This window comes from Micromys minutus, assembly GCF_963924665.1.
Source record: "Micromys minutus genome assembly, chromosome: 22".
Lineage (NCBI taxonomy): Eukaryota > Metazoa > Chordata > Mammalia > Rodentia > Muridae > Micromys > Micromys minutus.
This window is the reverse complement of record NC_137957.1, coordinates 18,445,222-18,460,766: the sequence shown is the minus strand read 5'-3', so window position 1 is coordinate 18,460,766 and position 15,545 is coordinate 18,445,222.

Sequence of the window (15,545 nt, the reverse complement as noted above, 5' to 3'; positions counted from 1 at the left end):
ACAAGACGCTATCCCGCAGAGCCCACTGTAAGCACGAGGATCCTTGGAGGAGGCGAGAGCCACAGATGTCAGGGATGAAAGCAAGGGAAGTGTGGTCCTCAGCAGCAGGCATGGGTCTAGGAAAGAAACGGAAGTGAGGCGTGTGGATAGCCCCTCAGAGCTAGAAAGGATGCTTCTGTGGGCTTCTCAGATTGGCGTGCAGCCTGCCCGTACTGCAGCTTCAGCAACTGTAAGACAAAGCCTGTACGTTAGGCCCCGAAAATAGTTATAGTGGCAGAAATGGAACCAAGGTAAAGAGGTATGCCTGCTTGCTGCTTAAACGGCACCAAGAGCTGGATTCTTTATTCTTAATCTCTAGCGTTGACTATAGTACCTTTTGTATACCGTAGGCATCAAAAACGGTCTTGTCAAACCAATAAGTAGTTGGAAGCCATTTACTGATAATGGCTCTGTTTGTCGTTTCTTCAGACAAATGCGCTCTGAAAGACAGTTTCTGTCTTATGTTATCTATTGTGGCTGAATAAGAAAGAAATCAAGCTTGGCCCAACCTACCCCATTCTTTTCTCCAGTGGGACCCCTCAGGATGCTCGGTGTTCGGGAATCGGGAGAAAATTAGCTAATTTGTCTTTGTGGCCTTATAAAAATATCCGGGAGTGGTTCCCATTAGGTTTCCTTCACTCACCTGTGGGCCAGACACCAGGAGTCGTACTTCTTTCATGCTCCTGGAGGGGGCGCTCATCACCGGTATTCAGGTGCCGCTCTCCAAGCTCAAGAATAGCAGGGACTGTTGCCCCAAATCAACTTGATAAGATAAACCTGAAACTGCTGGCATTACACAAGAATATTAACTACTCCCGGTCTTCACTCCCCACTCTCACCCCTAACGCCACCCCTCCCCCGCTCCCAATTCCGAACACTAGGAAAAACAACCCAGCCTCTCAAGGGGTTTCAGATCAAGTTCAATCAAGGCAAACTTTTTAACTAGTCTAAGAGCAAAGAAGACCAGGAGAGAAGCCAAAGCCCGGGAATCCCAAGGCAGAATTTGGGAGGAAGAGATGGGGTTCCAGCAGTTTGAACAGGGATCCCCTCTCTCAAATAGAATTAAGTAGGCTCCAGAGGAATACAGCTGAGGAATGTGTTTTCTGTGTCTGGATGGGTCTTAAGACCCGGAGTACAGTAATCATGGGGCCTTTGCTTTTTTTCTCAACTACTTTGTCTACGCCCTGTTTGTTCCTTGGCTGCTTTGTTTATGCCTTAAGACTGACCATTTTCTCTGTACCTAGAATGATATAAAAGCAGATTAGGAAAATAAATAAACCCACTTCAGCTTGAGCACCAGCTGGAGTCATGTTATAATGTCTGTCTTTTTCTTTCCAATCTTTACTCCCTCCCTCGAGACCCTGTTGACTGAGCTGTTCAGTCACCATTTGACTGAGCGCACACCCCCACTCCAAGTAAATGTAATAAAAAGTTTACTCCAGGAACCAGGAGGCAGAGGCAGGCATATCTGAGTTTGAAAAACATCTATTCTACATACCTAGTTCCAGGGCAGCCAGAAATACACAGTGAAACCCTGTCTCTAACAAAGAACAGAACAATCCCAAGGTTTGAAAATACAAGTTTTTAAAGCTAAGTGATATTGATTTTTTTGTTGTTGGTGGTGGTTGTGTTTTGTTAGAGATAAGATTTTTTCTGTGTAGCCCTAGCTGTCCCAGAACTCACTATGGCTTTGAATTCAGAGATTCTCCTGTCTCTGCCTCCTGAGTGCTGAGATCAAAGGTATGGACCACCACCACCTGGTTTTAACAATATTGACTTAAAAAAAACTTTATTATGGGAACAGTAAGATGGCTCAGTAGGTAAAGGTACTTGCCACCAGGTCTGATGACTTGAGTTGGTCTCCGAGGACTCACACAGTGGGAGAATGGTTTCCGCAGGTCATAGTCTGACCCCCACTCGGATACAGACTCACAGACCTAAAAAGTGGTTAAAAGATCAGAGCCAGGAGACTAGAGATGGCTCGGTATGTAAAAGGGAGAACAATGGAAGCTTGCTGCCCTGAGTTCAGTCCCTGGAACCCACAGTGGCATGAGAGCCGAGTCTGGGAAGACATACTGCAGTGTGGGACGACTCCTCTTTCTCCCCTCCACCTCCCCCCACCCCACAACTCCTGCCACACACACAAGCCATAAAAATGGAAGTAACTTTAGGGCTGGGGAGATGATTCAAAGGAAGAGCATTCATTGTCCTTGCAGAAGAATTGGGATTCCCAACACCCACATGATGGTTCACCACCACTGGAAACACTAGTTCTAGGGGATCTGGCATTTTCCTCTAACACCTGCAGGCACCAGGCAAAGCGTTGGGACAGTTGGGACAGAAGGCAAGCGATGAGCCACTGTCATAAGCCCCAGAAATAACTCTAAGCTTCCCCAAACTCCCAGCCACCCCTAACTACCCCCACAGCCCCACTTCTCCCAGGCAGCAAAATATTCTGCTTGTTGGCATTTAGTCTAGGCTCCGCCCCACAGTTACCTAGCAACAGCCAGTCATGCCTGAGTCACTACTAAAGGGGCTGCTTGTGCTACCCCCGTCTGTCGCTCTGTCCCCTTGCTCCTGCTCCCCCTCTCCCCATTTCACTGCCCCCTCTTTCTCCACGTGCTCATGGCCGGCCTCTACTCCTCCATCTGCCTTTCTCTGCCTCTACTACCCTCTTAACTCCCCATGCCCTGAATAAAGTCTGTTCTATACCTTCGTGTGGCTTGTCCCTCGGGGAGAAGGGATGTCCCTGATGTCTCCACCTGCAATAATCCTGATTCACGCACGTTCCAGAGTTCTGGCAGATTACACTCTGGTCTTTGTGCCAGCTTAATGAAGGACATTCCCTAATAACTAACCCCAAAGCAGGGCCCCCACTGGCTGGGATTAACAAAGATCAGTGATCAGGAAACCTCCGAGTACCACACCCTTGGCTGTGCTTTATCAACAATCTTAGACTGGTGAAAGAGCACGTTAACCTGGCTAGTTAGACGTAAATTTACTGCAGCTGGAGACGAAAAACTATGACGTACTGTGGCTCAGGAGAGCTGCCTCGAAACAAGCAGAGTCTGACTTCTGTGTTTCCCAGCTGGGCTATCACTGGAGAACCCTGAAAAGAAGCCAGCTCCGCGGTACAAGTTTCTGACAAACATGACTCATCGAGTAACATTTTGAGGGACATCGTGTTTTCAGAAGAAGGAGGAACCAAAACCAGGCTGTTCTGGAAAGTTCTTCTGAAGCCACAACAGTGACCAATGTCTTTTTCAACTTGGCCATCACATTTAGCTGAGGATTGTCGTTTACATTTCTAGCAATTTGTCTTTATGGAACTTGAGTTTTAGTAAACGTTTAATTGAAGATCTTCAAGTTATTCTCATCGGGGAAGGGTTATTTTGGTTGCAATGTGTGTTTCTGCCCTTACTGTACAGACTGTCTTCAAGATTACTAGAGTCTTCTTCCTCTTCTTCTCCTCCTTCTTTCCCTCCTCCTCCTTCTCCTCTTCTTCCTCCGTTTTAAATTAGGATTCAGGTTTGGTTTTTTTTGAAGGCCCAGAACAATGCAATAAGTCTTTGTTGTTGTTTTGGTTTGGTTTTTACCATTGTGCTGGCATTGAACAAAGTGGGAAGGGTGTTACTTCCCTACTGACAGCCCAAGCAAAAGGTCTACATTGAAGCATGTGAGGAGGGGGACTTTGGAGCCTGGTCCCCAGAGTTCATGTCCCAGCCCTTCTGTTCAATAATGATGAGGCCTTAAGCAAACTGACTCAAACTCCCATATCAGTTTCCTACCATCTCAAGAATCCTTGTAAATTACAGAGTAACTGGATATGTCTGAGAGGTCCTGAAAACACTTCCTAGGAATGTTATTTGCCTCTTAAAATTCCCTCTTAAAAATGAAAGTCTGGACTGGAGAGATATCTCAGTGGCTGAGAGCACTGACTGCTCTTCCAGAGGTCCTGAGTTCAATTCCCAGCAACCATATGCTGGCTCACAACCATCTGTGATGGGATCTTGGCGCCCTCTTTTGGCATACAGGCATATATGCAGGCAGAACACTATGCATAATAAATCTTTATTTTTAAAAAAAAAAAAAATTTAAAAATGGAAGTCTATGTAGTGGATCAATGTCTGTTACACCTGAATTTAGCTTTACTCAGAACTCCACCATAGCTGCCTATCTGAATCTGTCTCCAGTGCTCCATTAGCCACTGCCCTTTGAGCTCCTCTGGCAGAACATATTAAAGAGGACACTACAGAGGGGAGCTGCATCTCAGGTTCAGTGAAACTGATAAAACGTTTCTCATAAATTCCTGCCAGTCTAAGATAGCCCTGGAAGTCCTGATAGTCAAGTACACTCACTGAGGACCTGGTTCTTGCCTCCTGGGACTCTGGCCTCTGTGCCTCACCCTCTCTCCTGCTCCATACATTCTGTTTCCCTAACAGGACAGGGACCTTGGCTCCAGGGTTCTCTTTTCAAAGACTTGTTTATTTTGTGTATGTGAGTACACTGCAGCTGTCTTCAGACACACCAGAAGAGGGCATCGGATCCCATTATAAATGGTTGTGAGCCACCATGTGGTTGCTGGGATTTGAACTCGGGACCTCTGGAAAATCTTAACCACTGAGCCATCTCCCCAGCCCGACTTCAGGGTTTTTTAGCTGCCTGTTTCTATTCCCAAGCCCTCACTTGGCTGTTGCCTACCCTCTCTCAGAAGGCACTCAAATCCTGGAGCCTATGGAAAGGGCATCCCCATTCTTTTTTTTTTAGGAAAATAGCATGCCCAGTCTCTCCACATCAGTCTCTTCCTTGCCTCAGGACTCCGCCAGCAAGAAGGCAGATGTGAGTGACCCAGAACAATGAGCCGTGAGCCAAAATAGAAGCATGAGCCAAAGAAAGCCCTCTTGGTTAGAGTTCGGCTGGTGTGTTCCTGTGTTATTAGTAACAGGAAATGGCCGAGCTCAGAAAATATTAGAAAATGAAATGAGTTAGCTCTCAAGTGGCAACAGGACAGAGGGAGTAGAGGTTTGGGTTAACTTTAAAAAATTTTTTTTTTCCCCAAAGGGTTGCTCATCTTTGTTCTAAGTTACACTGTGGTTTGGAACATGCCCAGCTCCTCACCAAAGAAATACAGCCGCCTCCACCCTGAATCCCTACACCAGACTAAGAGTTTGACTCACAAACCCCAAGGCTCACTACCACGACGTTCATAAATGGTAACATCAGCACTGAAACCACCCTGGTGACTCCCTGTCTGACATGTGATGTAGAAGTCATCACTCCCATCTTTGGAACAAGGATAAAGCTGGGCAGACTAAAAATTTATCTGGACATGTGGCACATGCCTGTAATTCCAGAATTTGGAAATTGGATCATAGTTCAAGGTCACTCATTGCTTCCTAAGTAGTTGGAGATTAGACCGAGTTACATGAGATCCTGTCTCATCAAAACAAATCCAACCCAAACCAAACCACACCAGGCAAAAGTTTCACTTGAAGGCCCTTTTTTAGACTCATCAGAAAACTGGTGTCATGGGGCAAATTACTGTCCAGAAAACTGGAAATAGACGCGATAGAATTATAGTTTTCAGGAAGAAACTCTGGGCAGAAACCACTGCAAGGGCTTCATTATCAGAGGCTCAGGGTAGACTAGCTTGAGAATCATTCTCGGGGGGGGGGCATGGTTAAGGGAACACCTACATCTCCCCCAAATTCACCTCCATGGACCATATCACATACCCTTTGTGAGGTCAGAGAAAAGCCTCTCCAGGGGCTTTTTGAAACAGGCTCTGAAACTTTTGTTTCCCTTAATAAGGCTTTCTCTCAAAAGAAATTACTTTCCTAATGCCTAAGTACTAGGTGTTTTACCAAATTGTACTTGACCAGGGGAAAGGGAATTGCCCCATACAACTACCCTCCAGCCATTTCGGTGTGGAAATACCCAACTGAGTTTCACTCCAAGCTCTAGGCCCAATTACAGACTCACAGAACATCTCTCTCATCCCGGCACCTGCCTACCAACAGGAGACAGTGGCTAAAACAGTCTGCAGTCCTTAGGTTTCCTTCTTCAATCTCTACTTCAGGAAAACGCCAAGTGGTAGGGAAGATAGAAACAAACACATGGAGGGAAATTCAAGCCTCTGGCATGACAGCAAAGCAAAATGTAGACAGTTTATGTCTCAGATGAACATAAAGCTCAGAGGTTAATCTACCCAAGTTCCCAGTGGCCTGATACGTGGAAAACTGCCAGGATACACTACACAAAAAACCAGTCTGACGAGACAAAAAAAAAAAAAAAAAAAAAGCAAAAAGAGACAAACGTGGTGGGCGTGGCATAGTGGTAAATCCTGACAGTCTTAGCTGCTTGGGAACTGGGACAAGGTATCATGATTCTGTGCCCAGCCAGCCCACATACATACCAAAACCCAAAAGCAAACCAAAGCAACTGAACTGAGTTATTACTTAGACCTGGCTATACGGCAGAGCTTCTGGAATTCTTGTGACTGGAGCGGGGCTAGAATGGAGCCTTTAACACAGGCTCTCTTTAGAGAGTGGCTGAGCTCCAAGACAGCATTGCATCTCATCTCCAGTCGGAAGGGGAAACAAAGCCCGAGCTTGCCACGCCTCTGCAACCTGCGCGGTATCTGTTTCTCTTGTCATCCTTACACCCTTCTCTTGGGCTCTGCACATCTGAGCCTAGGCTGGACTTGGAGTGCTGAGTCTAACTGGTGTCTGCTGATATTAAAGTAGAAATGCTGCTCCAGGCAGTCGGTTGGAGAGTTAACTCAGCACAAGCAAAACAGCTTGAATGGAGCCAACCAGATGGCTCAGTGTCTGGAGACAGATGAGTCATTCTTTGATGAGGATATGGTCACCAACAGGATTCCCATGTTCCAGTGCTCCATACCCATTCACACAGACAGACAGACACACAGACAGACAGACACACAGACACACATATATACCCAGCACTAACTGGACTCTCCCAAAGACCACACTCCCTTGCAGAGTGAGCCAGATGTGTTTCCTCCTCTACCACTAGGAGGAGGGGGCACCAAAGACCCAAGTGACCAGGTCACATTCCTTTCCTAGAGCAACAATAACGAATATAAAAAGGATAAAGGCATCTCGAGGTTCCATAGGCTTATCTGTTAAATGCTATCAAACACTATCATAAACATATGGCTGACATAAGAGGGGTCCCTATCAACACGTTCGAGCCTTGAGAGATAGGTACAACTCACAGCCTGGGTTTATGGATGAACAGCCGGAGCCACAGAGAAGCTAAGTAAACAGGGTCAGAAAACTGGAGTGAGCCGGCCCAGGGTTTAAAACTGTAGTCTAGGACTCTGCTGCTTCTCAAATGTGTCTTGGTGGACTAGCTAGTTTCCGGTTGCTGCTAAAGCAAAGTAACGCAAGCTCAAGTGGCTTAGAACTTGAACTTAGAACACAGAGTATCTTACAGATCCCTAAGCCAAAAAACCCTCCCATCGGTGTGTTGGTGCGGCTGTTTTCCTACATTTCTAGGGCCTACGGGAATCTGTTTAACCTTTCCAGCTCCTAGAAGCCACCCTCCCTCCTTTATCTCCAAAGCCCACACCTTACCTCTTCTGTTACTGCATTTCTTTCTTCGACCGTAGCAAGGGATAAGATAACTGATTCATTTACTAACTTGAATTTTGGTTAAAAAAAGCCGTAAAATTTACCATTTATATTTTAGTAGCGTTTAGCAGATTCACACTCCCCGAGGGCAAGTCAGCAGTAGTTTTTTCCTTTTGTGGATCTGAAATCTATACTCAATAAACAATTCCTCCCCACTGATATCTACCATTTCATTTTTTTAAAGGTGTATTTTTTGTTTGTTTTTTTTTAAGCTTTATTTTTTTATTTTATGTATGTGAGTACACTGTTGCTGTCTTCAGACACACCAGAAGAGGGCATCAGAATTCATTACAGATGGCTGTGAGCCACCATGTGGGTGCTGGGAATTGAACTCAGGACCTCCGGAAGAACAGTCAGTGGTCTTAACCACTGAGCCATCTCTCCAGCCCCTCAAAAGATGTTGTTTTTATTTTGTGCGTATGAGTGTTTTACCTGCACGTATGCATACATAACAGACCAGGGTGTCAGATCCCTTGGAACTGGAGTTACAGGCAGTTGGGAGCTGCTTTGTGGGTGCTAGGAATGGAACCTGGGCCTCTGAAAGACCAGTAAGTAATTTTAACAATTGACCCATCTTCCTAGCTCTCTGATATCTGCTGTTTCAATTCTCTGTTTCTGGGAACTTTATTTCAGATATTTTTATTCATATAGAGTCTCACGTAGTCCAATTTGGCCTCAAACTTGCTAAGCAGCCACAGATGACTTTGAACTTGTAATTCCTCTTGTTTCTGCCTCCTGAGTGTTGGGGTTACAGCTATGTACCACCATGCCTGGCTTATGGGGTGCTAGGAGCAACTCCAGTGCTTCACACACGAGGCAAGCAGGCAACTGAACCACACCCTCAGATCCTATTTTAGTCTTGAGACAAGTGAGACAGGGTTTTGCTACACAACAGCATTCCTCCAGAGTCTCTGCTTCAGTTCCTGCTTTGGCTTCCATCAGTGATGGGTCATGATGTGGAAGTTTAAACTAAATAAACCTTTTCTTCTCCTGTGTTGCTTCTTGGTCATGGTATTTACATAGTGTCTTAGTTAGGGTTTTACTGCTGTGAACAGACACCATGACCAAGGCAACTCTTATAAGGACAGCATTTAATCGGGGCTGGTTTACAGCTTCAGAGATTCAGCCATTATCCTCAAGGCAAGATCATGGTACAGGCAGAGCTGAGAGTTCTAAATCTTCATCTGAAGGCTGCTAGTGGAAGACTGGCTCCCAGGCAGCTAGAATGAGGGTCTTAAAGCCCATGCCCACAGTGACTACTCCACCTTCTAATAGTGCCACTCCCTCGGCTGAGCATATACAAACCATCACACATAGCAACAGAAGGAAAACTTGCTGCATGCAGAAGTCACCTTTGGTTGTAGTGTTCAAGGAGTCATTGTAGATCGAATTTTCATTAAAACTATGAATTTGATTTCTCTTAGTTTTTGTAAATGATGTGAGTCTGGGGTCCAGTTTCATTGTTATGGATGCTAATGCCCATTTTCCCTAACACTGTTTGTTGGAGAGACTATCTTGTGTATCTTGTGTATTCTCTGCAGTCTTCCTGAGGCTTCCTGTGACCACAAATGAGAGTTTGTCTCTGCCCTTTGTTCTAGTTCTTGGAATCACCTCCCTCTTTATGCTAGAGCAACCCTGGTTTGATTACTTAGCGTTGTAATGTGTTCCAGAATAAAGAAACACTAAGTTCTTTGTGTTTGATCATTTAAAAACGTGCTTTAACTATTTGGAGTCCATTGAGATTCCATAGGTTACTGTTTTGGTAAAAAAAAAAAAAATGTGTCATTGACGCTTACAGTTTTAAAATGCCATTAATATTGTATGAGTCTGTGTATGCTGTATGAGAGACTGTGCATATGTGTGTTTGTTTGAGTGTGTGTGTGTGTGTTCATGTATGAGAGAGAGAGAGAGAGAGAGAGAGAGAGAGAGAGAGAGAGAGACAGAGAGAGACAGAGATAGAGATGGGGTGATCTGCCTGTGTGAGGTCAGAGAGCAACTTGTAGAGTTGGCTCTCTCCTTCTACTTTTACACTGACTCCAGGGCTCAAACCCAGGCTACTATACATACGAACCAAGCACTTTCATCTGCTGAGCCATATTAGCCTCCCAAATGTAGCTGAAGTATCTCTTTAGCAATTTAATCTGCTTATCTATGAGCCCAAGAAGTCTTGCCTTCTTTAAACACATATGTATGTATGTATGTATATGTATATATATTTACGTTTGTGTGTGTGTACACATATATATTGGTCAGGGGACAACTGGAGGGACTATTCCTCTCCTTCCATAATCTGAGTTCCGGGGATCAAACAGGTTATCAGGGTTGCAAGGTCCTTTACCCACTGAGCCATCTATCTCATTGGCTCGGGTTCATTTCTTTGTATTTCCGATTTGTTGAGTGTCACAGTGCTACACATCAAATGCTTTCGCTGAGGCAATTGAGCGAATCCTCTGGGTGTTTCTTTTCATTATTAACGTGTGCTGCCCTGACAGATTTTTCATACATTAACTCACCTTGGCATTTCAAGAGAGATTCTACTTGATTGTGCTGATTAGTCCTCATACCGTACTGTTGAGTTTTGTTTGCTAATGGTTTTGAAAGGTTTTGTTGTCGTTTTGTTTGACAACATTCATCAGGAATATGGATGCATAGCTTTTTGGCTTTTGTTGTTGTTGTTTTTCCAGCATCGCTTTCTTATTTGCTATTAGGATGATGAAGTTCTTAGAAATTGAGCTTGGAAGAGGTGCAATTTTTTTTTCTTTTTTGATAGAGCTTGAGTAAACGCCATGGCAAACTTTTCTGTAAGCTCCCAATAGGTATCTTTAGTGAAACCATGTGGTCTTGGGTTGGGAAGTGGGGGCTGTGGTTAGTGATTCAGTCTTCTCCCTAATATTTATATCTCCACTTTATAACCCACTCTTGCTCTGTTGCATGCTCCTAGGAATCTTTCGATTTTTAAAAAAATTATCTAACTTACTGCTATTAAATTACGATGTCATTTTTAATTTGTGTGACTATAGGCACATGAGGGTGGCGCTCATGGACGCCAGAGGTGTCAGATCCCCCGAAGCTGGAGTTCCACGTGGCTGTGGGCCACCCAGCTCAGGTGTGGGAAAATGGAACTTGGGTCCTCTGGAAGAGCAGTGCTCACCCTTAGCCACAGAACCATCTCTCGAACCCCTCAACATCACAGTTGCCTTTCACTGATTTTAGTTACTTGTATCTTCTCCATTTTCTTTAGCTAGAGGTTTTGTGGATTTTGTTGACATCCATCCTCAAAGACTGTTTGTTTGTTTGTTTGGTTTTTTTTTCTTTAGGCTTCCTTTGTTCTTTTCCTACTTTGTAGAAAGGTTGTTGGGGTGATTTTGCAACCTCCGGTTCTATATCCACTTGTATCCACTTTGTATCTATATGGCAGCAGTGTTTCCTTAGTGCTACATTTGTTGCCTTCTATATATTTTGTTACATTGTTTCTCTTTTCATTTGTCTGCAGTTACTTCCCACTATTTTGTTACCTCTTAGTTTCTACATATTGATCTACTTCCAGGCTTGTGTTTTTGAGACCTGTTCTCACTGTGTAGACCAAGTGCTGAGATGAAAGGTGTGTAACCCCATGAAACACCCCTATCAACCCCATCTAGTTCCCCCTTTATGGCTTTGCCAATAGTTTATCCCACTGTAATTGTTAGGATACTTTGTATTATATCAACTTTGTGAAGCCTTTAATGCTTATTTTGTGGCCTAACTTGGTTTCTCCCCAGAAAAGCATTAGAGAAAAGTGTGCTCTGCGCTTGTTGGGCTGAAGCCTCTGTATAGCTCTTAGGTTCCACTAGTTCATAGTGGTGTTCAACCCCTTTCTGAGTTCCCATTTTATTAAAAGTGGACGTCAGACCTGCTACTGTGTTGTCTGTTTCTACCTGCAATCCTGTTGCTGTTTTGCTGTGTTTAGGAGCTCTGCCCATCACTGCATGTACATGCTGTCCTTTTCCTGGGGAGTTCACACAGATGCAGACAGAAAGACAAACAGATAGACAGCCAGAGAGAGACACACTTGAATTCTATTTTGTCTGGTACATCCATTCCTTTATCTGGATTGTCTTCTTCCATCTCTTTGCTTTCAGCTCATATGAGTCCTTCACTAAACCAAGCTTCTTTTGGAAAATGGATTAGAACTTTAAAAAAGGGCTGGGAAGATGGCTCATTGGTTAAGAGCACTGGCTGCTCTTCCAGAGGTCCTGAGTTCAAATCCCAGCAACCACATGGTGGCTCACAACCATCTGTAACGAGATCTTATGTTCTTCTGGTGTGTCTGATATATACAGTGTATATATATAATACTTATATATAATAAATAATAAGTCGATCTTTAAAAATGAACTTTAAAAATTTATTAAGTCAATATATGACTTTGGATTGTAGATGCTAAAAATCTACATTTAGGGCAAGAATTGGTAAAAATACTGTCATTTAGTTGTTTCTGATGTCTTAAAAATACAGTTTTTACATTGTGCGTGTATGTGTTTGTGTGAACATCATAGAGGTCAGAATACATCCCGCCAGAGTCTGTTTTCTCCTTCTGTCATGTGGTTGTTTTAGGGGACAGTCCACTATGGTGGGACAGGCATGGCAGCCGAAGGCTGAAGGAACTGGTCTTGCATCCACATCAGGACACAGGCAGATGAAAGTGTGTCAGAGCTTCCGCAGTTAAAGCTCAGAATGTATGTATGAGACAGTGATTCTACAAGGGGGATCTGAAGATGCCTCTCCAGCTACAAAAGTGCCATTGCGGTGATTTCTGTAAGACAAGAGGAAAGATCCAGGCACAGTGAGCAGCGTAGCAAGGAAAGAGCACAAAGCCACGGGGAGACTCACTTGTGGGCGGCACACGTCCGCCTTAGCTACATATCTGGGCAATGGGCACATGGGCTTCCTTAAGCCTGTGTTCCAGAACTTCGAGATGATATATTGAAAATGTTGACATTTAACAAGGTGTCTGAATGTAAAAATTCCAAGTGCATATCCTGCACATACTGTGTGCATACAAGCCCAAAACCATATGACATTTAAAGGAGAATCTTCTGGGGATTTTTTTTTTTTTTGTTTGTTTTGAGTCAGGGTCTCACTATGCAGGCCTGGCTGACCTGACACCCATTAACAGACCAGGCTGGCCTAGAACTTGAGCGCTCCGCATACCTCTGCCTCCAGAGTGCTGATATTAAAGGTGTGTATCACTGTCTGTTAGTTTTAACACTGATTTTTGTTTTTGTTTCTTTTCTTTTTAAGATTTATTTAATGTATGTGACTACACTGTCCCTGTCTTCAGACACACCAGAAGAGGGTACTGGATCCCATTACAGATGGTTGTGAGCCACCATGTGGTTCCAGTTCAACTGAACTCAGGACCTCTAGAACAGTCAGTGTTCTTAACCGCTGAGCCATTTCTCCAGCCCAAGACCGGTGTTTTAAAAGCATTCAAAGGTGATTAAGAAATGGGTCAGTGACTAAGAGAGTTTGCTAATGGTCCAGAGGACTCAAGTTCAGTTCCCAGCAGCCAGAAGGGCATCTCCTCAGGCCTGTATCTCCAGCTCCAGGGACTGGGGCTCCCTCTTCTGCCATCCATACGCATGTGCACAGAAATGCACACGGAAACCAGTACATAAATAAAACCTAAACAGATCTTTTAAAAAGACGTGTCCATGTTTATGAAATTTTGGAGAGCAAGTATGGTAAACAGAAGAGAATGGCTCTTGTGCACTGGAAAGGAGAACAGGGCAGGGGCCCTGCCTGGCCGGCCCAGTTTTGTCACTCCTACAGTAAGTACCTGACTCATTAGTTTCACACTCACTAACAACTGAGAAATGTTGGAATCATTCCAGTACTCAGAAATTCAGGTCGCCAACTGACATCCCTAACCCCTCCCCCGGAATATACCCCCAGGTCAATCACACTGATTCCGCAACTATTTAGAATTTTTAAAATACTCAGAAGCGGTAGGAGTAAAGGTCACAGATACTCTGTAAGCGATGCGATGATTAAGCTGCACACCGTGTTTGGTTTTTATGGCATGCTCTTCTGTGTCCGGGACACGGTGATGACACCCGGCCATGAGTTCAAACATAAGGGAGACAGATGAACGGGCCCTAGAATGTACACGGCCAGAAGGCAGCGGCTGTCCAGACTGCAGGCTCCGGACAGTTCCAGACACTTCTCACGACTTTCCACGGTAGACTGGGATGTAACTGAGGTGGGGCTGCCGTTTCTCTAGCCAGGACCCTACAAGTACAGATGGCTACTAGCAACAAGCACACGAGGCGCTAAGTGCAGGAACGAGGAGGGCTGAGAACAGCAGGACTTGCTGTGGATCAGCCGCTTTTCTGAAGGCTCTAGCCGATGCTCTTTCAGGATGTTGCCCTATAAGGCTCCTTCGGGACCCGAGCCGCCCACGCTCTCTGCGCTGCTTCCTCCCCATCTCAGGATCATGGCAGTAGGCAGGTCAGTCTCACTTTTACTGGGAAGTCCTCCTGTGGTACAACTGCCAACTCAGCAAAGAGGAACAGTCGGCTGAACAAAAGATGTTGAGCCGGGCAGAGTGGTGCATGCTTACAATTCCACTGCTTGGGAGGAACTCAGAGTGTTCCTCGTCTACACAGTGAGGTCAGGGCCAGCCTAGGGATAGGAAAACATAGGTCAAGGAAGGAAGGAAGGATGGATGTTATAGGAAAATTATGTATCTGCAGATTTAAGAAACCATTGAACTACAATATTTATAAATGTTATTTGTAAAATCTCTGAAATCAAATTGATTTGATTTGATTTAAACTTCTTTATACCCTTGGATCTAATTATTAAAATTGGTTATCAGAATGAATGGGGTTATTCATAATTCACAACAAAACCAGTAGTATATTTAATAATAAACTTCTAACTGGGCTTTTAGTTTTATTTTAAAATTTTTACTATTTACTAGCATATGTGTGTGTGTGTGTGTGTATGAATGCATGTTTGTATCTACCTGTGTGTCCGTGTGACGGCATGTGTATGTTAGTGCAGGTGGCTGAGAAACCAGGGGTGTTGGATGCCTGCGGAGCTCGAGCTATAGTAGGTGGTAAACCACCCTACACAGGAGCTGGGGATTCAACACAGGTCTTCTGCAAGAGCAGGGCACAGGCTTACCTGCGGAGGCATCTTTCCGGGTCCTTATCTTCCTAAACTCTGTCAGTGATTGTACCAAACTCAGAGCTGGCTGCCCACACATGCCATCCATGATACATCACAAGGATGAATATCCAGAGAAGAAGAACAGGTATGTCACAGCCATGTATGGGCTGCGCAAACTCACAGTAACAGTCTGGTAAGTGATAGATCTGTGCAACATTGTCTAGTGTATAAGCTACAACCCAGAGTGCACAGCACAGTGGGTAGTAGCTATTCTGAAAAACAAAGTCCCATTCTTCAAAAGGTCCACTTAGCAGCGCTTTAGGATGCTTTTCTTCAGTGGCTCTTAACATCATTAGACAAGGGACATTACAGAGTTCTCCAAAAAGACTCAAGTGTGGAGTAGGCCATTTACAAGGAGAGCACAGGGCCGTCTGACCTCCTTGGTCCACAAAGGCACCCTAGCAACAGTGTCTGAAAGTCTGGACACCACTCTCATGCGAAGAGCTTTGAAAGTCAGTTCCACAGATGTAAGTATGTTTTCTGCATCATTTCCAGGCACTTCTGAAGTATACCCGAGGTTAAAAGCCAGTGCTTGCGACTGGTCACGTTGATGGTTTCAGGACTAAGGGTGTCAACAGCTTCATTCTGTCTCCTACGACAGTAGACAGTACACACTACTGGGACCAGAAA